The sequence below is a fragment of the Notamacropus eugenii genome, chromosome 6 (assembly GCF_028372415.1).
Source record: "Notamacropus eugenii isolate mMacEug1 chromosome 6, mMacEug1.pri_v2, whole genome shotgun sequence".
Lineage (NCBI taxonomy): Eukaryota > Metazoa > Chordata > Mammalia > Diprotodontia > Macropodidae > Notamacropus > Notamacropus eugenii.
This window is the reverse complement of record NC_092877.1, coordinates 172,786,471-172,811,763: the sequence shown is the minus strand read 5'-3', so window position 1 is coordinate 172,811,763 and position 25,293 is coordinate 172,786,471. Positions and strand designations below refer to the sequence as shown.

At 34.6% G+C, this 25,293-nt stretch overlaps 1 pseudogene; it reads left to right on the top strand.

Moving 5' to 3' along the window:
* Positions 1–4,992: 4,992 nt before the first annotated feature.
* The window catches only part of LOC140512186 (nucleophosmin pseudogene), a 355,194-nt pseudogene continuing 334,893 nt past the window's right edge, over positions 4,993–25,293 (top strand).

Sequence of the window (25,293 nt, the reverse complement as noted above, 5' to 3'; positions counted from 1 at the left end):
TCTTCCTCAGTTTTCCCACATAGTGTATGTAATACTGGAATTAACTGTTCTTTAAATGTTTGATAAAATTCACATGTAAATCCATATGACTCTGGACATTTTTTTCCTAGGGAGTTCATTGATGGCTAGTTCAATTTCTTTTTCTGAGATTGGGTTGTTTAAGCATTCAAATTCCTCTTCTGTTAATCTGGGCAATTTATATTTTTTAAAGTACTCATCCATCTCATTTATATTGTCGAATTTATGGGGCATAAAGTTGGGCAAAAGTAATTTCTAGTTATTGTTTTAATTTCCTCCTCATTTCGTTCCCCCATTTCGTTTTTGATATTGGTTATTTGGTTTTCTTCCTTCTTTTTTTTAATCAAATTGACCAAAAGTTTATCAATTTTATCAATTTTTTCATAAAACCAACTCTCAGTTTTATTTATTGGTTCAATAGTTTGCTTAATTTCAATTTTATGATATCTCCTTTGTTTTTCAGTATTTCTAATTTGGTATTTATTTGGGGATTTTCAATTTGTTCTTTCTCTAGCTTTTTCAGCTGCATGCCCAAGTCATTGATCTCCTCTTTCTCTATTATATTCATGTAGACATTCAAAGATAGAAAATTTCCCCAAAGAATTGCTTTTGCAGTACCCCATAAGGTTGTCTCATAATTGTCAATCTCCCGAATGAAGTTGTTGATTGTGTCTATGATTTGTTGTTTAACCCACGAATTCTTTAGGATTAGATTATTTAGTTTTCAATTAGTTTTTGGTTTATCATTCCATGGCTTTTTATTACATATAATTTTTACTGCATTATGATCGGAGGATGATGCATTGACTATATCTGCCTTTCTGCACTGGATTGTGAGGCTTTTATACCCTAGAACATTGTCAATTTTTGCACATGTGCCATGTACTGCAAGATAAAGCTATATTTCTTTCTATCCCCTTTCAGTTTTCTCCAGAGATCTATCATATCTATCTTATCTAGAGTTGTACTCAGCTCCTTAGCTTCTTTCCTGTTTATTTTAAAGTTAGATTTATCAAGTTCAGAGGGGGAGATGTTAAGGTCCCCCATTAATATGGTTTTGCTTTCTATTTCTTCCTGCAACTCCCTCAACGTCTCCTCCAAGAATCTGGATGCTGTACCACTTGGAACATACATGTTTAGTAATAATATTGTTTCATTGTCTATGGTGCCTTTTAGCATGATATACTTTCCTTCCCTATCTCTTTTGATTATATCCATTTCTGCTTTTACTTTGTCTGAAATTAGAATTGCTAACCCTGCTTTTCTTACATCAGCTGAAGTCCAATATATTCTGCTCCAACCTTTTACCTTTAACCTGTGTGTATCTCCTCCCTCCCTTTCAGATGTGTTTCTTATAAACAACATATTATTGGATTATGACTTTTAATCCATTCTGCTATCCATCTCCGTTTTATTGGAGAGTTCAATCCATTCACATTCACCGTTACGATTACAATCTGTGTCTTTTCCGCCCTTCCCCTCCTCAATAAAATTTTCACTTTTGATCACCAACTCCTGCAGTCTTCCCTTCCTTTTTTTCAGCCCCACTCGCTTTTACTCCCCTTTATCCTTAATACTTTTTCCCTCTCTTTTACATTCCCCTCCCTTTTCCTCTCCCTTCCCCTCCTAATTCCTATATAGCTAATTAGATTGATGTAATTGGTTAAGTTTATTGTTTCCTTCTTGAACCAAATCAGATGAGAGGACCTCTCAAACAATGCTCATCTCCCTCCCCTCTTTCCCTCTACTATAATTTTTGTACTTCTTCCTGTGATGCAATTTACCATTTTCTGCTTTCTCCTTTTCGCATCTCCTGTTACAGTCCCTTCTCATGCTTGAATCACATTTTTTATTATCACAGCATTTACTTTTTACCCATTCCCTCTATCTATGTATATATCTTTTATATTTCATAATAGATGTACTATTATCAAGACTAACAAGTGTCATCTTCTCTTACAGGGAGGTAAGCAGTTTGCCCAAATTGAGTAACAAGTTTTTCTTTTCCCCTGTTTGCCTTTTTATGCCTCTCTTGAGACCTATGTTTGAAGATCGAGTTCTGGCCTTTTTATCAGGAAGGTCTGAAAATCCCTTATTTCACTGAATATTCATCTCCTTGCCTGAAATGTTATGCTGAACTTTGCTGAGTATTTGATCCTTGGTTCTAGTCCCAGATCCTTTGCCTTACGGAATAACATATACCATTTCCTTCAATCTTTTAATGTAGAAGTTGCAAGTCCTGTGTGATCTTGACTGTAGCTCCTTTATATTTGAATGGTTTCTTTCTGACTTCCTGTAGTATTTTCTCTTTCAGTTGATAGCTCTAGAATTTGACAACAATATTTCTTGGTGTTTTTAGTTTGGTATCCCTTTTGGGAGGTGAATGGTGGATTCTTTCAATGACTATTTTGCCCTCTGCATCTAGCAATTCTGGGCATTTTTCCTTGATGATTTCTTGGAAGATAGCTTCCAGACTCTATTTTTATCGTGGCTTTCTCGTAGGCCAATAATTCTTAAATTTTCTCTCCTGTATCTATTTTCCAGGTCAGTTTTTTCCAATTAGATATTTTATATTTTCTTCTATCTTTTCATTCTTTAGATTTTGTTTGACTGATTAGTGATGTCTCATAAGGTCATTAGTTTCTACTTGCCCAATTTTAATTTTTATCAAATTGTTTTCTTCAGTTAACTTTTGCATCTCCTTTTCCATCTGTCCAATTATTCCTTTTAAGGAATTATTTTCTCCAGTTTGTTTTTGTACTTCCTTTTCCTTTTGTCCAGTTTCCCCAGTTTGGTTTTTTGCTTCAAGCAAATACATTTATGCCATTTCAAATGTCACATGGTAGGATGTTTGATTACAGAGCTGGAGAAAATCATATCTTTCTCACCTTCAAAACTCAGGTGACAATACCCAGGGAATACACCACATTTGCCAGAGCTTTGATTGTGTAGTGGCCTTCTTCCTGCTCCCCAAGTGCTTCAACAGAGCAAACCACCAAGCTCAAAAGGACTTCTACCTGTTTTCCTTCAGACCCAGGGGTTAGATGACTGACTGAAATAAGTGATAAATAAAAAGTGGGACACAACTGGCTTCCAAAGAGCAAAATCAAAGTAAATGTTAAGAACTTAATTCTTTTTGATGAATATCAATGACAAATGCAAGACAGCAGGTATCAGCTAGGAACATTAATGATAGCAAGATAAAATGTTTCTAATGGGTTACTTGATATTATAGAAAAAATGGTGCTACTACTACTAGTTAGCATTTACATAGTACTTTAAGAATTGCCAGTGATACCTCATTTGAACAATGATGATATTTTTCAAAAAGATATAAGAGTTGGGGAAAGGTCTCAATGCTATCAAATACTAGAATCTTGAAAAATAGAAAGAAATAGTTTTAGATGAAATAGTCAAGTTATTACTCTTCAAGCTTGGGGAAAATCTTTGTTTCCCTAAAACAGAAGAGCAATGTATAGGTCATACTGCTATAAAATGATTCTCACCCACTTACTGGTGGAATGAAATGAAGATCTCTTAAGTCCTAGAGTCCTTCCCTCTCTTAAATCAGCTCAAGACCAGTTTTTACAGAATACCCTTAACTTTTAGCTTTATGTTGTATTATGAAGTTTCTTAATATCAGCAGTAATCATTTTGCATGCAGACTTTGCTTTATTTACTTTTTGTCTTTTAAAAATCTCTTACATAGCTACTGATTTTCAAATTGTCTCTGCTTATTATTCATCTTTGTGGGGGGGGGGGATTTTGGCTATCTTTAGGATTACAGAAGCAGAGTGTTAGAGGGAGCTCAGAAGTTCTAAGACTCCCTGCAAATACTCTCCCTAAAAGGCTTTTTGGCATTCTATTTCTTCAAACAACCTATTTCCCTTTGGAAACACTCTAATTGTTGGAAAGATTTTCTTTACATCAAATCTAAACCTGTGTCTTTTCAACTTTCATTTATGAACAAAACAAGTGAAATATTTCTCCCACTTGACAAAGCTTTTACATCCTTGAGAAGGACTTTTAATACAATATATTTAGATACATTCTATTTGATACAAATTCTATAATAGCAGAAGAGAAAAAATTTCTAACACAAATCTAGATAGAAAGTCACTGGAGCCCAGAATTTTCAGGAAGATATGAAGTCCTCAAGCTTGTTTACTGAATTCCTAAGAGAAGCAAGATGTGATAAGGTCTTAAACAGAAAGTGTTGCCTTCCAAGCATGAGAAAGATGTAAATCTCAAGAATATTGGTGTACAATGCCCTGATACAAAGTGTAACTCTTTCAAAATGAACACAAAGTAAAGTCATTATACATTTTTTAATATAAAGAATTAGCTTATTTTTTATCCCATTAATTTCTCTATCCATTTCAGAATATGGCTGCTTCACACTCTCCTGGTAAACAACATCTTCTTTCTCCCCACTATTTCTATTTCTCTGCCCACCACTACAACTATGCCCTAATATAACATTCCATACATACTTAAATGAAGCAAAGGGTGGAGTTCCATCTTTGAAAATTAAAAAGGCATTTTGGACAACACATTCTTGGTAAAGTAATGTGGATGACATTTATCAGACATGATAGGGAAAGTTCTCACTCTGCATTATAAAAAGAACAGCTAGATATAAACTGTTACAGAAATAAGATGGAAAATTTTAACAAACTGTTCAAACTTATTTTCTTGAAGAGATTTCCTCCACAGCCAGAGATCTTGAATAGCCTCCTGATCAGACATCTGGAAGCAATTCTTTACATAGCTGATAAATTTGCCTTCCACTTTTGGGAGGGAACCACCCTTTTCAATGCTTGTCTGCATTTTTGCTCTAATATCCTCTAGAGAAGTAGGTCATTTGGGAGTCCTGGGAGTCTTGTCCTGCTTTTAGAAGGATTCTTGACCTTTTGATTTTGGTGTGGACAGCTTTGAATATTTTCCATTCTGGTTTGATTTTTGTGCCTATTTTTGCTGCAGCATCACGAACAGATTTCTTCACTGGAGGAAGATGCAAAATCAGATGATGAAGAGGAAGATGATATGAAACACTTAAATATGTCTGGCAAACGATCTGCTCCTGGAGTTGGTATCAAGGTTCCCCCCAAAAAAGTAAAACTGTCTCAAGAAGATGAAGATGATGAAGAAGAAGAAGATGATGAAGATGATGATGATGATGATGATGACTTTGAAGATGAGGAAAGTGAAGAAAAGACCCCTTCATATTCTCTTAATTTATTGTTTGTTGTTTTCCACAGGTTTTTAAATTTGTGAGAATGAACAGAATAATTTAGTGAAACTCTTTATAGTTTAAATATTATACAAAAAAGTCTTATTTTTGACCCACTACCTTAAATTATTTTCAGTCATAGAAGGGAAAACAAATCTAAAAGAGTTCTTGACATCACCCAACTCAACAGACAGTATTTTTTAAAACTAAAACAGAGAAACAGCAGCCTCACTAATAATTTCATGTCTGTTTCAAAAGTTGTATATTCATCCTCAGCTCCTGACCAACATAACTTCATTGTAGAATATTCTCTAAATGATTACTGGTTATGCTGTCATATTTGTAGAAGGAGGGATACCTTCCAGTAATACATTTATTCTGAAAAACAGATATTTTGCAGTGATGAGTTGTGCCTTGGTCATTTTAATTGTATATCTGTATAAAGTAGGTGGTGAAGTATTTAGTGGTCTCAGCCCACAAAACACTAATGACATCATTTAATATTATTAGAATACAAAATTTCATTTAAAATGTTCCATTAGTGATGTAAATATAGGTAGTCCCTAACTTGAGAAGTTAATTGGATCTCAAAAGTTACTCTGTGAATTGATGGGTTGGAACAGGGAATGCATTTGGAGCTAGTACTTGAAAAAGCAGTTCAGTAGAAGCCCACCAAAACCTAATTTAACCATAACACAACTGAATTACAGTCTTGGAAAATGCGTGATGATTTAGAGACTCTCCTCTGCCAATGAAATGGCAGCCTCTAGCCTGTGATCAGAGGATCTGATACCTCAACAGTGATGGCCTCTTGCCATATTCAATTAAAATTCATCTATTGGAACTGCATTAGAAATCATTAAATGCTTGTGCTTAAAGATTGTGATAGAATACAAAATTTAGGCAGACACTGGTTCATGCTCTCACTCAAGTGGAATGTAAGGTATATGTGTAGATATTTGAGATATATAACAAAGTGTAAGAGATTTGGGGGAGTATAATAGACATTTTGATGTCAAATCTGATGATAAAGGTCATTCATCATCAACAACACAGATCAGAATAGGCCTCAAAGAGAAGGTAGACTTGGGTGATGATGAGTGCAGAAGCCATGGGTGAATATCACAGGCACAGGGCAGAGATGGGAAAGCATAGGGCATGTTTTGAAGGACAGAGAATAGTGCAGTTTCACAGTATCTTAAGTTGTAGAAGAGGTAATAACATAATTTAAGTGTGGAAAGGCAGGCTGCTGCCACATTCTGAAGGGCCCTCAATTCCAGGGCAAGATATTTTGTAGGGTCTAGCTCAAAAGTCATATCCTTAATGGAATATTGTTGATCTTACAAAGTAGAGGCCTAGCCCTCTTTCAGTCTCTGATTGCATTTTCTTCAGACAAATCTTAAGCACTTACCACATTCTTATTTGCACATGTTATTTGAATCCCTACATTACCTCTTTTACTAGAATCACCTTTAAAGAAGGAACTGCACATTAATCATACATCTCTGTCCCTCCAGGGACAAGTACAGTACTTTATATGCAACAGATGTTGAATAAAACTTTTTGAATGAATGACAAATCAACCAAATTAATTAAACAATGAAGGAAATAAATTAGGATGGAGAACATAGAGACTTACCTTATAGAAACATTTATGTGCAGAAATAGTATACTTAACAAGAGACTGTCAAATGCTCTACAGTATAATTCTGAAAAACACATTTCAAGGTACAAGTCCTATATAGAATTTTACTATAGCTTCAAAGACGCAGGGCAGAAGGCTTGTTTTTCAGGAGTAATTTAGTGAATAAAATGAAAATGAAAAACTCTTTGTTCACTTAGAATTATACATACTGTAATTATTGATGAAATGGTTAATATATAAAATGAATTTGTACTTAGGATGTAGCAAAATAATTAAGCCGTTGCTTACTTAATGTTTGGATGAAAAAGCCTACAAAAAGGAGTCTTACCCTCTGAGGTCTTTCTGTAATTCATCATTTCCCTTCAGTTCTCGTTCTAGACTATTTTCCAGAGATTGATTTAATTCATTGAGTTTCTTTAACTTTTCCCTTTTAGTATAAAGATTTAAAAACATTTTTATAGAGAAAAACAACTCAACTGACATTTCTAAAAAGGATACTCTTCATTAATTTCAGATACAACTGTAAATATTAGTTTAAGCATAGTTTATAAAACTTAAACACATATGAAGAGATTTGAAAATGATTCATCTTACTTTAAAAAACAAATCTTCCCTGGTATTTCACAACAAACTATTTTTTTTTGCAATGTACATCAATGAAAGTTCTCATTTGATTTCAATAAAAGCATTACTTATACAAATAATTTTAATAAATTTAAAAATGGTAGAAATGCATAGTATGAATAGAAAGTGGGTCAAGTTTGTCAACATACCACACCTTGGTGGAACACTGGCCTTTCCCATTTCTCTAGGGCCAATGGAAACGGTCCCTTCATCTCCATTCCCCCTTAGTGTTGACACAACCGGCCCATGTTCTAAGCATTCCTATCTGAGATGTCTATATATGTATTCTCAGGTAAGGCTGTAAAACTGTTCTCCAAATCTCTTTGTATTTGACTAAGTGAGATGCAACCTGTGTAAATTCATATTTTGTCATTCTCCTTGAGTGGTTATCTATTGTTCTAGGCTGTGACCCAGGTAATCTTCTCTATCTTACAAAGGAAGAAAGAACCCTCTTCATTCTTCTGAATTCTGCTGCCCTTTCTAGATTCACTCCTGTTTCTCCTCTTTGTTTCCACACTTCTCCAATTAATGATAACAACAGCTGCCATTTCTTCATCTCTTATTCCCATTTCATTTGTCTATTTACCTATGATTTTTCACTTATTTATTTTGCATGTATTGTGATTTAACTGATATATGGAATTCTCAGTGAAAAATTTCATATCTCAATGCAAATAATTCCTGTGCTCAACCTGCAATTTAGAATCTGCATCTCTAAGAGCCTTAATGAATGACTTAGAGTAGCCAGAGTTCTGGATTATCTCCCAATAGGCAGAAGTTCTCTCTGCCAAAAACCTTTCTTCTAAGTCCTTCATTGAAGGCTTCTTGAAGTCCTTCTAAGGCTTCATTGAAACATAGGATTCTGTTTCTCTTATCTGATTTGTTATTTGTTATCCTTTCACAGTGTTTCTCTTTCCTCTTATATCTCAGGACTACCACTTTAGTCTTGGGCTAGTACCTCAAACAGAGGATCAAAAATTGAGAGGGGTGGATATTTTAATCCAACTTTCTCATTTTCCAGATTAGGAAATAAGCACAATGATACTAAGTCACTCACCTGTGGTTTAATTAAAAACAAAAGGGCTACAGAATCTTTTTGTTCCAGTTCTACCCCCACACCAATCCTTACTACAACATGCTAAGTAAATTATTATAAAACACTGTTTAGATCATATTAATGCCTTACTCAGGAACCTACAATGGGACTGCTATGTATGAGCTACCAGATAGAGGCTAAAATTCTCTGCCTTCTTTCCTCTAAAATCTAACCTCATTATATTTTTTCCACTAGTTTCTTTACAGTAACCCTCCTCACACTCCTGTGCTTCTTCTATTTTCCTGGACTGTACTGCACTTCTGTCCTGTTGATCCCTTCCCTTATCTCAAAGGCAACTCAAAGTTCTAACCTTTCTTCAAAGCTTTTCTTGGTATCTTGTAATAATGATTCTTGCCTTCACTACATTCTTGGATATTTTGGTCGGGAGCACACAGAGAGTATGCCATTCTAGATAGTTTCTAAATTTTGTACCACCACTCACTTTCATCTTTTATTATTTCAGTATCTATTGGTGATATATTGTATAAGAATATAGGAGGAATTCAACAAATATTTTTTCACCGTAGATTTGAGAGAGCTGACTAGATTAGAAAATAAGGAGAAGCAATTGCAGTAAACTTGCTTATAATAGGCAGAGTGTTAGAGCAAAAAGAGACCCTAGTGATGAGCTAGTACATCATTTTATAAATGAGGAATCTGAGGCCTGAAGACAGAAAACCTTTTGTGAAAAGTCATATGGATGGCAAGGGGCTGAGGCAGGGCTCAAAATCTGGGAAAAGTCACCTTCAGGTGTATGTTTTATATACACGTGTGTGTGTCTATATATGTAAAACATAAATTAAATTTACCTATTTGTCAATTGTTCAGTAGAGGTACTAAGTCAGCAAATTTGCCTTGAGTAGTTTTTTTGTGTTGAGAAGAACAGGACTGGATTAAATACCACCTATTCTAATCTCCAGCTATAGTAATCTCTAACTTTTATAAATACTTACATGTATACAATTCAATTAGCAGTTGTTAATATGCTACCATGTATTATAAAGGAACTTCCTACATTTTCCGTTGGCTTCCTGGTGAGAATGCATATTCTTCAAGGAGAGAGGGCACTTCTTCCACATAGTTTTGGTAACCTGGTCTGCACCTATCATAGGGTAATTTACATAATTGACATTCACTAGTTGTTGTCCATCCTTCCTTGCCAAAGAAGACCATGCCATCAGAGAAAATAATGACATGACTTGCACTTGACTTGGTTTTTTTGAGTGAGGGAGGGCTGTGTAGGTCACCAGCCTCACTTCTCCTCCAAAGTCATCTGAATCCAGTGACCAGATATTCATCAGGATGACTGGAGATGACCCAGGATGAGGCAATTGGGGTTAAGTGACTTGTCCAAGGTCACATAGTAGTGAGTGTCAAGTGTCTGAGGTCAAATTTGAACTCAGGTCCTCCTGACTCCTGCAATGGTGCTCTATCCACTGCACCACCTAGCTGCCCTTCATTCACTAGTGAATAGTAATTTGAATTAATTATCATATAGTGGAAATTATCAGGGAAATTACAAAAGCAATGGTGTCAGTTTGCCCTGAATTTCAATTAACTGAGCTAATTCATATTGCCAAAGATGGACTCTAACTTGTTGCTTCCTTGCTTCCAGGGCTCAGTTCACGCCTAGTTTCTTGACTGCAGCCTGATGCCAAAAGCTTTTGAAGGTTAATATTTTAATCAATATGGGTCAAAAAGAATATGAGGCAAATAAAAAGAATGATTGATAGGGGAAGTAATTGGGAAAAAAAAAACTTGTTTCATTCCAATACTGATTTCTGAAACCTAGAAAAATTTCTCAAGCATAAAAATATGAAAGAAAGGAAGTTTGCTTATGAATGAGATTGGACCTCACATTTACTTCTTAGATAAGACAAGTATACTGAAGCTAACCAGGTAAGAGAACTCTTTTGTAACATTAGGAGGTACTTACAAAAATGTGAGAGGCAATGATTACTTGTATATAAAGGACAATTGCCTTTATGTTTTCAGATCAGAGAAACAAGAATTTATTAAGTGCCTTCTATGTGTCAGGCACTATGCAAACATTTTTACAATTATAATCATTTGATTCTCACAACAATCCTGGGAAATAAGAGCTATTATAATCCTCATTTTATATTTGAGGAAACTAAGAAAGACTAAGTGACTTGCATGGAATCAGATATATAAGGATTTGAGGCCACATGTGAAGTCAGGTCTTCCTAACTCCAGACCCAATGTTCTATCCATTTTTCCCTCTAAGTGGAGAAAAAGCTCATCATCAAAACTTCTATTTTGGGCCACTTTAGCATAGATTTCGATGACTTTACCTTCGTTGATGGGTATAAGGTTGAAAATGTGTTTTGGAGAATATCAGAAATATCCATTTCTGTACTCTTTGGGTGGTATAATGATGAATGCCATACGTTTAACTGCATATAAATGTGAGACAGCAGCTGATAATGGAGAAACATTTTTATGATAATAAAGGGAACACTTTAAGAGAATTTGACTGTGAAACTCTTCTATGCTTAACGTTGCTTTCATTCTAATGGTTTTTAATAATAATAATAATAATAAAATAATTTAATGCTGAATTTCTATTTGCTATTCAGAGAATCTGGGAAATTGAAAATTTATAAAAAAATCAGACTAGAAAATATCAAAGTGCTTTAGTCCAAATATAACCTTGGAGAAATTTTAATTTTAGTCAAAACTTCAACTCATGGCAAACTCAACAAATAAACATTTAGTTTTCTGCTTGCTCTGCTTCTTCTTCTTCATTTTCTTCTTCTTTTCTTCCTCTTCCTCTTCTTCTTCTCCTTCTTCTTCTTTTTCCTCTCCTTCTTCTTCTTCTTCTTCTTCTTCTTCTTCTTCTTCTTCTTCTTCTTCTTTTTCTTCTTCTTCTTCTTCTTAAACTACTACTGCTACCACCACTACTACTACTACTATTAATACTACTATTAGCACTACTACTGCTACTATTACTACTGCTACTACAACTATCACCATTTCTACTACTATTACTTCTAGTACAATAATAATTACTTCTACTACCTACATGCTGTGAAAAGGAAGTTCTATCGAAAATAAGGGAGTATAAATAATCCCTGTTGTCAAGGAATTACAATCTAGTTGGGTAAATAAAACTTAGACCCAGGAAATGATAATTTGAGAACAGATGTGAATGTCTTAAGAAAATAAATATACAGTTAAATGCTAACCTATACGTTGAAAATGAAAAAGTGGAACTCAGAAGATTAAGAAATCAAAAGGACTGAAAAGTCAAAAAAGACTTGTGAAAGAATGATAAATCTGGAATTCAAAGGTATCTTGGAGGAGAAGAGTAGACAGCTTTTGGGTAGGTAGCATACATGGGGACGTGTAACTAAGCAAGAAGAAAAGCATGATGAAGTTATAGAGATGGGTATCATCAAGGTGAGATCAGTTTGATTTAGAGGATAATAATGAGAATATCCATCTAATTACTTTAATTCTCAATTTCACTTTGCATGCATAATTTATATATTTACAAATTGTGAAGAAATATAATTTTCTGTTTTTTCAAGGAGTAGTTTGAATAAAAGCAAACAAAAAACTTCTACTTCACAGAGCTGTTTTAGGGATTAAATGTGAAAATGAATATAAAGGGCTTTCTAAGTATAAAGTATGATAGAAATAATTTAGTTATTATTGTTACTTGGAAAAACACCTCCATCTTTGTGTCAGGATAGATAAACAAAATTGTCAACCCCATCAAAAGTGAAAAAAATTATTAAAATTTGAATGTACAAATGGTGGAGGTTATAAGTTTGTCAGTTTTAATGACAGGCAGAGAGTTCAGAAAACAAATAATATTGGTGAAAAAGAAAAAAATGTCACACTGAACACATTTTTCATAAATGACAAATTACTGATTCTTTTTTTTGCATACATACTTTACTTTTGTTTTCATATCTTTCCTTCGGTAGTTTTTCTCAACTTCAAAATCATTTCGATCAAAAAAAAAATCTCTAGTGAAATTTCTGTCATGAATTGTTCTTTTAAGGAATCAAAAAGTTCTTGTTGCTTTTTTTACTGTAGTCTGATAGAAATATGTCCAAATTATTTCTATTACTGACTTCATGAATCAATACGAGCTCATATAAAATGAATATACCTACAAAATTAGTTGATATCAATATTCTCACATGTACCTTCATTTCATCAACGTATTCACAATTATCACAGATTTAGAGCTAGAAAAAAATCCAGTGGACTATTAATACAATCACCTCATTTTGCAGATGAGAAAAACTAAATCCTAAAAAGGTTAAATGAGTTATTCAGGGTCATAATGGTAGTAGTTAATAAAGAAAAGGATTGGAACTTGCCTTCTGAGATTACAAAGCTCTTTTGACTATATCACTCACCCTTCATTCAGCATGGATCAAATGCTACCCTCTTGCTTGCTGAGTATACTCCTGATAAAGCAATGCATTCAGTCTGATTTTCCCATTATTTCTTTTTGAGAAGAATAATATCACCTCCAAAGTTTCCTAGGAGATAAAATTTTTTAATGTGCAATTCACATGAAAGGTGATGGAATAGGGGAGGGAAGAAAATATAGTTTCTTACACGTGACAAAAACATTAGGAGTTTCCCCTTATTATTTTTCAGAAAAGTTACCAACCTTATTTCTATGCAACTGTAAGAAAAGGTTTTGTTTTCGTTGCTCTTATAATTTCCCCTGGAGAATGTACATAAGCACTGCTATGCTTGTCAGGCTTGGTAAATGCACTTGACATGAATGATCTGGTTTGCTCAAAGGCAAAATAACAACAAAAAATAAGGTTTTTTAAGGTGAAAGCTACACTTCACATCTTCAACTTTCTTTACCAAGTCTTCAAAGCAGTTCCTTTTTCTGTTAGGATAGAAATTGCACTCCTGGTAGCAATAAATGGACAGAAAAAGGGGAAACTATAGAAAGTATGATAGTTCTCCCACTTATGTATATGTAGTATAGTGCAAGGTCTCAGTTTTGTAGAGAGAAGGCATGCCATTTCATTTTCTATCCCAGAAGGAAGACCTACATACATATATTCATGCATACCTATGTACATATACACACAGAAATGCACACTTGTATATGTAGACAGATACACTACAAAAAATCCTGTTCATTTTCACTATATAGCAAAACAAATGATTCCAAAATTACTAATAACAAATGAAGCCAAAAATCAAAAGAAATCAAAACTTTTCTCTTATTAGATAAGATTAAGTCCCTTGTAAAAATAAATCTAACTAAAGTCTGATAAACTTTTTTAATGGAAATGCAAAACCAATGTAAAGTTGTGAAGGATAAAATTGGCATAATTAATTGAATTTCTACAAGTAAACTAAATTCTTTTATGGATTGACTAGATTCAAACACGTGATCATACACACTATAAATAAAGTTAAAAAAATTATACAAAATTGTTGCCCAGTATTATATTTGATTGAACTATCAGGTATTGTATATATGAAAAAGCACACATGAGAACTGCTATTAGACTTTAAGACTATTCATCATCAACAAATAAAATCAGTGATTGCAGAAACTGTAATTTTGTACACAGAGGAAGAAAGGATAGTAAAACAGTAAAAAAAAAAAATCTAGATAAAAAAATTAGTAGGGAAGGAAAAACAATTTTTTTGAAAAATGCAATTTGCACCACAGGCAAAAAAAAATAATGCTTAATGCACAATCATATTCTTTTTGAATAGAATTATTGTCCTAAGTTTTAAAGGAAAGTAGTGACTGATCTTTGGAATTTTATTAAAATTATAATCCAGTCTTTGATGTTTCTAAAATTAGTTCACAGTAGTTTGACTTAAAACTAGTCAGACTGATGAATATGGTTAAATAGTCATAAAAAGGGTAACTGTAGGATTCAAAACTTCCAAAATAAGTATGAAATGGTCTCAGGCCACAGAAGAGCTGAAAAAACATTTTGAAAATCAAGTAAGAGAGTTGCAGGATAAATTTGGAAGAGAAATGAGAGTGATGCAAGAAAATCATGAAAAGCAAGTCAACTGCTTGTTAAAGGAGACACAATAAATGCTGAAGAGAATGATACTTTTAAAAATAGGCTTAACTCAATTGGTAAAAGAGGTCTAAAAAGACAATGAGGAGAAGAATGCTTTAAAAAGTAGAATTAGTGAAATGGAAAAGGAAGTTCAAAAGCTCATTGAAGAAAATAGTTCTTTAAAAATTAGAATGGAGAAGATGGAAAGTAATGACTTTATGAGAAACCAAGCAATTACAAAACAAAACCAAAAGAATGAAAAAAAAAATAAAAGACAATGTGAATTATCTCATGGGAACAGCAACTGACCTGGAAAATAGATGCAGGAGAGACAATTTAAAAATTATGAGACTATTTGAAATCCATGATCAAAAAAAGATCTTGGACAGCTAAACTTCCCTGCTATTCTAGAACCAGAGGGTAAAATAAATATTGAAAGAATCAAACAATCACCTCCTGAAAGAGGATTTGCGAATGAAAAGAGAAACTCCTAGGAATATTGTAGCCAAATTCCAGAGTTCCCAGGTCAAGGAGAAAATAGTGCAAGCAACTAGAAAGGAACAGTTCGAGTATTGTGGATTTACATTCAGGATAACACAAGGTCTAGTAGCTTCTAAATTAAGGGATTGAGGGTTTAGAGTATGATATTCCAGAAGTCAAAGGAACTAGGATTTAAACCAAGAATCACCTACTCAGCAAAACTGTGTATAATACTTCAGGGGAAAAAATGGTCATTCAATGAAATACAGGATTTTCAAGCATTCTTGATGAGAAGACCAGAACTGAATAGAAAATTTGACTTTCAAACACAGGAATCAAAAGAAGTATGAAAAGGTAAACAGGAAAGAGAAATCATAATGAACTTACTAAAGCTGAACAGCTCACATTCCTACATGGAAAGATAATATCTATAACTCTTGAAAGTTTTCTCAGTATTTGGGTAGCTGGAGGTATTATACACATATATCTATAGACAGAGTGCACAGGATGAATTAAATAGGAAGGGGTGATATCGAAAAAAATAAAATTAAGGGGTGATAGAGGAATATATTGGGAGGAAAAAGGGAGAAATGCAATGTGGCAAATTATCTCTCATAAAAGAGGCAAGAGTAGGCAAGGAATATAGCAATCTCCTGTTTGATAAACCCAAAGACCCCAGCTTCTGGGATAAGAACTCACTGTTCAAGAAAAATTGTTGGGAAAACTGGATAACAGTGTGGCAGAAACTAGGCATAGACCCATGCCTGACACTGTACACAAGAATAAAGTCCAAATGGGTACATGATCTAGGTAGAAAGATTGATACCATGGGCAAACTGGGGGAGCCAGGAATAGTACATTTATCAGATTTATGGAGAAGAGAAGAATTTTTGATTAAAGAAGAGATAGAAAGCATTATGAAATGCAAGATGGATAATTTTGATTATATTAAACTGAAAAATTTTTGTGCAACCAAACCCAATACAACCGAAATTGGAAGGGATGTAGTATATTGGGAAAGAATTTTGACAGCTAATCTTGGGGATAAAGGCCTCATTTCCAGAATATATAGAGAAGTGAATCAAATGTACAACAATACAAGTCATTTCCCAATTGATAAATGGTCAAAAGATATGAACAGGCAATATTCCGAGGAAGAAATTAAAGATATCTCTAATCATATGAAAAAATGTTTTAAATGACTTTTGCTTAAAGAGATGCAAATCAAAACATCTCTGAGGTACCACATCACACCTATTAGATTGGCAAACATGACAGAACAGGAAAATGATAAATGTTGGCGAGGATGTGGGAGAGTTGGAACACTAATTCATTGTTAGGGGAGCTGTGAGCTGATCAAATCATCCTGGAGAGCAATTTGGAACTATGTCCAAAGGACTAAAAAAATATGCATACTCTTTGACCCAGCAATACCACTTCTAGAACTGTATCCCCAAGAGATCATAAAAATGGGAAAAGGTCCCACATGTACAAAAATATTTATAGCAGCACTCTTTGTAGTTGCCAAAAACTGGAAATCAAGGGAATGCCCATCAATTGGGGAATGGTTGAATAAATTATGATATATGAATGTAACGAAGTACTATTGCACCATAAGAAATGATGAATAAGAAGACTGCAGAGAGCCCTGGAAGGACTTATATCATCTGAGTGAAAGGAGAAGAACTAGGAGAACTTTGTGCACAGCAATGACCATAGTGTGCGAGAGTTTGTTCTGGTAGACTTGGAGCTTCTTAACAATGCAAGAACTTAAAAAAAAAAAATTCCCAGTTGTCTTCTAAGGCAAAATGCCTTCCACACTCAGAGAAAGAACTATGAAATTCATTCACAAAATGTAGCAGATCATTTGTGTGTGTGTATGTGTGTGTGTGTGTATTATGTTTTGATTTGCTATATGATTTCTTCCATTTATTTTAGTTTGTCTACAGAGCATGACTACAGTGAAAATGTATTCAGTAAGAAAGTATGTGTAGATGCTATATAGAATTGTATGCCATCCTGGGGAGGGAGGGGGTGGTGGGAAGTAGGTAGGGGGTAAAAATCTAAGTTTTATGGTAGTGACTATAGAGCATTAAAAATAAAAAACACTTCATGATGTTAGGTACTCAAGGCACAGTAGTCAATGAATCTAGCAATGCACTGCTTTAGAAACCCAAGGATCCCAGCTTCTGAGATAAGGACTTGCTGTTGGACAAACTCAGGTCTTCTTGACTCCCTCTCCTATGCCACCTAACTAGTTAGAAGCTAAATGATTTAGCTTATAAAAATTATCATAGTCATACTATTTCTTATGGATTATAAAAAGTCTTCATTTTATACATATGGGAAATGAAGGAAAATCCAGCAATATCATTAGGTTTCTAGCATTCATCATGGACACATTTCACTAGGAGACTATTTCTAAAAGTGTCCGTTTTCAGATTAAAGATTCTTATACTTTACTATGCAAAAAAGGAGTCCTATTTGTTCACTGAAAAATGCATTATGTTTTAAACCAATTTAAATGCATTTAAAGACAAACTAAGTTCTGAAAAATTTCCAATAATAGTAGCATGAAAGGCACTTTTAGTAAAGTAAAATATCAGAAATTTGAATGTCATTTTTACATATCTGTTACTGTGCAGTTTTATCAAAAGTTTCTGAGCATTCACCCGATGATCCTTTAAATTCCAAATATCGTGTTAAATTGATATGAATATTTAAGTAACAGTTTATATTATTCAGAATTATTTTTCTTATATAAATAAAATCCCGTCATTAACAGTAATGGTACTTATGACAGCTGTAATTTATCTATTATAATCTCTTTTAAAATAAGGAATAGATATAAGAAATTTCTATTAATTATGCATTCATCAAATTATTTTGTAATTGCAATCTAATGATACAATTTACATTTCTAGTGAGAAAATCACTTCAGACCAAATCCCAGGAAGCTGTGAAGATAGATTTATGTATTTAATCTAGATGAAACCTTTACCTTTCAAAATTAAAGGTAAACCAAGAGACAGTGATCATGCATGATCAATCCACTAGTTAGGCCAGCAGTTACCAATTAATTGGGTCATTGTATTTCTCACTAACCAAAGACAACAAATTCAAGATAGGATAGGATAGCTTCCATGGAATTTGGGGAAGTATAAGAGAACAAAGGACAGGGAAGGATAAGTGGGAAAACAATGAATATATAGCATCCTGGGAATCAGGACAACGTGAGTCACATTGGAAACTGGGAAGGAACCATTAGCAACAACCACTTTCTTCTCTCTTGTGACTAAGAAATATTCATTGCTTGAGTCTGCCTGCAGGGTCACAGACAGAGGATCTGATTTCTTTAGATAACAAGCCAGATATCCTGGAAGGATAGCTTTGTGGTATAAAGATACTAGACCAGAACCTCTGGTGTCTACTTGCCTCCTTTAAGACTAGAAGACCACCTTGAAACAAGAATAGAAAAATAATCCACAGGACAACTAGATGCCTAAATTTAACTCATTACAGGACAGATGAATTTCTGAGCTAAGTTCAGAGACAAAGAATAATGACGTAGTCAGTGAGTGGACAAAATAAATAAATGAAAAATAATCCATTTGGTTATTTCAAAAGACAGAGAACAAAACCTAAACCTTGATATGTGAAACCACTGTCTAGGATCATCTCAAAAGAAGGGAAAAACAAGTCTTCTTCCTTGATGCCATGTTGCATAGGGAAGTAAAAGTACATGAGATCTCCATCATGAAATGACTCAATAAGCTTTTCTCAGCAAACCAAAATCTTGGAAGCAAGATATGCAGATAATACTCCAGAAGTGAATTTGAAAGTTACTGTACAACTTTCAGGTGCCTCAGAACAAGACATGGAGAGAAAATCCCAGGCCTGAAAATATATACAGAACTTCTGAAGAATAAGAAGAAATAGCTATGTATGTCACAGTACAAACAAATCTATTGAAACAAAATCAAAATAAACATTTAAACCTGAACATGAGACAAATTTTTTAATTTATGCAGCATCTAATAATAGTATTACAAAGCAGCAACTAACTAGGTCATTTAATATTTGACATTTTGAAAAGTAAAGTAGCAAATCATAGTTATCCTGGAGATGACTAATTTATCACCAAGGTCTAAGCTACTGCCTTTCAGTGCAGCTGTATTATGTTACACTGATTAAAGGAGAAAATAAAAACACCTGTTCAAAAGACACCTGCTAGATTATAGGCTGCATGAGAGGAGAAACAAGAAATGAAATTTGTCATCATATGACTTATTCATTTATTTTGCTTACATCTTCTAAAAAAGATTGGAATGCAACAATCTGAGAAAATGATCAACACATGAAAAATTCATAATGTTAACTGTGCAAGACTCTTCATGAGCTTATTTACCTTCTATTATTACAGGGAGCGGTAGTTTACCCTGCTTCTGAGGGACTTGTTTTGCTCTTGCAATCACAACCCTGTATGCATTCTCAGGGCCACTTCCAGCTCCAGCTGCTTCATCTTCCAGGATAGGACTCACTCTAAAGTCTGTGGATCCTGACCAGTTTTTGGTCACTGGCAGTGACTGGTAGAGATGAGTCAAGTTAAGAGTCAAATCCTTAGGACGTCTGTAACTGTCTTTTTTCTGACAACTAATGGCAGATGCATCTGAAAAGGAAATAATGGAGTTAAATAGTACATCAGTTTTATCCACCTGGCATATTACTTAAATTTATCATGGGATGTCACTCAAATTACTACCTAGCTTTATGACTTGATTTTGTTAATTTATGCATCATGAATTTTATCTATGTAATGTGTAGAAAAAACAATCCCAATAATGGTTTCTTTCTTTTTTTTTTCAGCCTATCCTCTCCTTTTGGGATTACCAGTTGTTAACTCCCTCATCAAGATTTATCTCCTCGTGTAGTGTCAAAGAGTTTCTTAAGAAGGTGCTTCAGGAAAGGCTTTACTTTTGGGATAACCTTTTAAAATTAACATTCACTTTTGACTTTTCATTACTTAGGGTTAGGAAGTAGATCCTGAACTTATGAATTTTAATTGTGTATTATTTACAAAGAACTCTCAAGTGAGGAAATTCCCCTTGAATAATGGAACCTGCACCTTCTCTGCAACTTATATTCTTAGAGAGTTTCCTAGAGAACATAGAGGTTAAGCAATTTGCCCAAGTTCACCTAGCCAGGATGTGTCAGAGATGACATGTGAAACCATGTCGTTGTGGCTTCCAGGCCAGCACACTATCCACCATGATAAAATATTTTTGCGCAGGAAATGCTCACAATTGACATCCATTATCTTCCTTTATTTTTTTTTGACGAACTTCCATTTGATCTATGTCTAGTCGGAACAATTTTGTAACATTTTAGCTACATTAATTAAATGAGAAGATACCTTTTTTGAATAATCTAACTTCTTAAAGATTAATCATTTGAATTTTAATATCCATAATAAATTTACCATGAAAATAATAGTTCATAGAATTTAAGCATTCCCTTTTAAAATATGACAAGATTACTTCTATACTAGACTCAAAAAGTGCAACTAAAGTACAATGATGTATGAAAGTGGTAGAAACACAAGGATACAAAATCAACATTTAATTTCTGGGTCTTTAAATTTTTTCTCATCCTTCATTTAACCACAGCATCCCTTCAAGTTATTATTGCACACTATCTTTCCTCCGTTTCGCTCTCTAAATAGAGTTATTTATATTCACTCAGTACACATTTTTTCTGTCTGTGGGCCTGAAGATGAGGTTTATTACACATTTTCTTCAGTTTGCATTTTCTCTGATAGACAGAGGGAATGAATAACCAAATGTTTCAGAGCCAGGGGATCAGAGGGAGATGAATGAAGTTTGAGAGACAGTGTGGATGGAGATCTGACTCCAGAATGAGGAAGGCCTGAGCTTGAGTCCCACCTGTGATTTTGATATTGCCTGTGTGACTATTAACACACTACCTACCATTTCAGTCCTCCCTTTGAGACCCTTAGTTTCACAGAAGGTACTAACCTGCCCTGGTAAATGGAATTAATTCATCCCAAGGGAATTACAAGTCAAGTCTCTCACACTAAAAACAATTGTGGGAAGTGCACTTGTATCATAGGCAAGGCATTTGTGTAATAAACACATTTAATTGAAACTGAACTCACTGTGTTTCCTGAAAGTAACCACCTGAATAGAAAAGGGATTAATAAGGGAACTGAATATCTAAATTTAACTCATTACAGGAGAGATGAATTTCTGAACAAAATTCAGAGCCAAAGAATCATGACTCAGGCAGCGAGAGGACAAAATTATTTTTTTAAAAAGACAAAATCAATCTGACTATCTGAAAAGACAGAGAGAACAAAACCTAAATCTTCCTAGGTGAAACCACTGGCAAGGACTGTTTCAAAAGAAGTAGGAAAAAAGAGCTCTTCCTTGACACCATATTGCAAAGGGAAGTCAAATAAAGGAGATCTGAATCACTAGGCAACTCTTTAAGCCATCAGAGTAGGCCAAGAAACATGATGGCAAGATATGCAGATAATACACCAGCAGTAAATGTGAAATTCACTGTAAAACTGTCAGTTGCTTTGGAGGGAGAGAAAGATATGATTTCATGGAGTGAAATTCACAAAAAGAAAAAGATTGACAGAGCTTCCAAAGATTAGGAAGACATGAATCCATATGCCCTAGGTCAACCAAATCCATTGAAACATTGAAACCTGACTATGACACAATGATTATCATTTATGGAGCTTTTAATGACAGAATTACAAAGGTGTTCCCTGGTAAGATAACTGTATTTCATTCTATCTAATTTCATAGAAGCAATTATTGTGATTCTGTTTCTAGGGTTCTTATTCTTTAGTATTAGATATGAGTTCTCATGATTAGGATTCAAAACATCTCCACCACACTAAGCCCAACCCTATCAACCCTCCCTCACCCAAAACTAAGTCAAGTGCAAGGCACATCATCATTTATCTGATGGCATGGTTTTCTTTGGCAACAAAGGAAAAACACAACCACATTATAAAACAAATAATATAAACACTTGGGCTAAAGTGTTTTAGACTGTACAGTGAGACACAGGGATCACGTAAGGTAAACTTGGAGGCTATTGCTGGCAATACACCTTCATTGTTTGATGCCCTATAAAGCATATGGGCATTCATCAGTGAGTGAGAAATCTTTAGAGTTGAATGCACAAACTAGAATTCTGTGCATGTGTGTGTAAGGAGGGAAGAATATGTGTTTGGCTTACTTGAACCCCAGTGAGGCTTGGACCTCACCTCTGATTTTGATATGGGAGTTCAAAACTGTGGCTGTCTTGATTGACAAAGCAAGATATAGGGTCCATTGACCCCATTTTCCCCAGGCCCTCGAATAAGGGTGATTAGGAAATGTTATAGAAAGCAGTGCTCCCATGGCCAGCAACACCCTTTACAAAGATTAGAGTAGAATAAAGTAAGAGTATTAAGCCCTCTGACATGCCTCCCTATCAAACCAGATCAACAATGAAGTTATGCAAGCAGTCATCCTGCTTAGTATGCTAGTATTTATCAATCTTATAATCAACTAACAAGGTCATTTCGTATCTTAGAAAGGGTAAATTGATGAAATTTAAGCTTTAAGGAAGATACCTCTAACAAATTCAAAATGAGAGGAAAACCACGCATAGATGGACATTTTGTGTGAACATAAATTCATATAAGACAAATTGTTTAAGTTGTTAAACATCTAAAAAGGGAAGCAGCAAACCACACTTATCCCAGAGAACACTAATTTATCACAATGGTCTAAGTTACTGCCTTTCAGTGCTTGTGGAATATGTTACATTAATTAAAGGAGAAAATAAGTATACCTGGTCAAAAAACAACTGCTTGATTCTAGGCTGCATGAGAGGAGAAAAGAGAAATGAATTTTGTCATTGTATGACTTTTTCATTTATTTTCTCTTATGTCTTGTAATAAAGATTGGAATGTAACAATTCGAGAAAACAATCGACCCATGCAAAATTCATAATGTTAACTGTACAGGCTTCTTCATTAGCTTCTTTACCTTCTATTTTTTGAGGGAGCGATGGTTCACCCTGCTTCTGAGGGACTGGCTTTTTTTGACAAATCACAGGCCTGTACACGTTCTCAGGGCCACTTCCAGCTCCAGGTGATTCATCATCTTCGACAGGACTCACTCTAGAGTATGTGGATCCTGATAGGATTTGGGTCATTGGCAGTGACTGGAAAGGATGATTCAAATTAAGAGTGAAATCCTTAGGACATCTGTAACTTTCCTTTTTCTGACAGCTAATGGCAGATGCATCTTAAAATGAAATAGTGGAGTTAAATGGTACATCACTTTTATCCACCTGACGTATTACTTAATTTTATCGTGGGATGTCCCTCAAATTACTACCGAGCTTTATGACTTGATCTTGTCAATTTACACATCATCTATTTTGTTTCATGTGTCGTGTGTGAAAAAACAATCCCAATATTGGTTTCTTTCCTTTGTTCTGCCTGTCCTCTCTTTCTCGAATATCCAGCTCTTGCTTCCTCATCAAGATTTATCTCCATATGTAGTCTGAAAGAATTCTTTTAAAAATGACATGCACATTTGATTTCTCTAATTCCTTAGAGTTAGGAAATAAATTCTCAACCAGTGATGTTCAACCTGTGCTTCATTTACAGAGAACTCCTGTGAGGAAATTCCCCTTGAATAATGGAGGTTGGCACCTCCTTTGCAGCTTATAGTCTTACAGAATGTTAAGCAATTTGCCCATCCCTAACCATGATGTGTCGGAGATGACACTTGAAATCATGTCTTTATGGCTGTGAGGCCGGCTCTCTATCTACCATGTTCAAATATTTTGCCACAGAAAATGCTGACAATTAGGATCCGTTCACTTATTTTATGTTTTGTAACGAACTCCCATTTGCTCTATGTATAGTCGCAACAATTTTGTTGCATGTGTGCTACTTTAATTACATGAGAAGATAGCTTTTTATAGCATAATCTAACTTGATATAGATTAATCTTTTAACTTTCAATACTCCCAATCAATTTAGCATGAAAATAACAGTTTAAGTTTAAGCATTCCCTTGTAAAATATTACAAGACCACTTCTACACTAAGCTCAAAAAGTGGAACTAAAGGACAATGATGTAGGAAAGTGATAGAAACAGCAGAATACAGAATCAACATTCAATTTCTGTGTCTTTAAACTTTCTCTGATCCTTCATTTACTCATGGCATTCCTTCAAGGAATTATTACCCAATATCTTTCCTCCTTTATACTATCTAAATGCAAGAAATATTTACAAGCAATCCACACACACTTTTATCTTGCTATGTTGCTAAGACTCTACTGAAACTGCTGACTCCCAGATTATCAATGGTATCTTCATTGCTAAAGCTGATAGCCTTTTTCTCCATCTTCCTCTTGCTGCAACTTACACAGCAGCATAGCTTTGCTCAGGAGGCTGACACAAGCATTGGCAGACCTAGCTCCATGCTTAGAGGGTTCCAAAGGAAATTATGGGAGAGAAGAAGTAATGGACTATGGTGTGCCTCTGAAACCTGGACACTATACCAACGCCATGCCAGGGAACTGAACTGCTTTCATCTGAATTTTCTTAGGAAGTTTCTGCAGATCATCTAGCAGGATAGGATAAGGTTCCAGACACTGTGGTCCTTACTCGGAACTGAACTACCAAGCATTCAAACTCTCCAACTCCACTGGGCTGTTCATATTGAATGCAAAATTTACTAGCCAAAAAAAGCTGTCTTATGAAGAACTCCCTAAGGGCAAGTATTCACATGGAGGTTAGAAGAATCCATAAAGGAGCCCTCTCAAATTCTCTCTTAAGAATTTTGGAATTGGCTGAGTGCCAGGAACACACTGGCACAGGACCAGTCATCATCACGTGCCCATATCAGAGAAGGTGTTGTGCTCTGTGAACAAAGCAGTATTGAGATAGCTACAAGTAAACGCGGGATGCCCATATTGCGAATATCCATCTCAAATGTCCAAACGGAGTATTCGTGCCTGAGGTGTGGTAGACCATTAAAGTTACTATTGGTGTGATCATCCACAGTCGGACACATTGAATCTTGACTCTAGCATAATTATGTCAATTTGGTCCTCT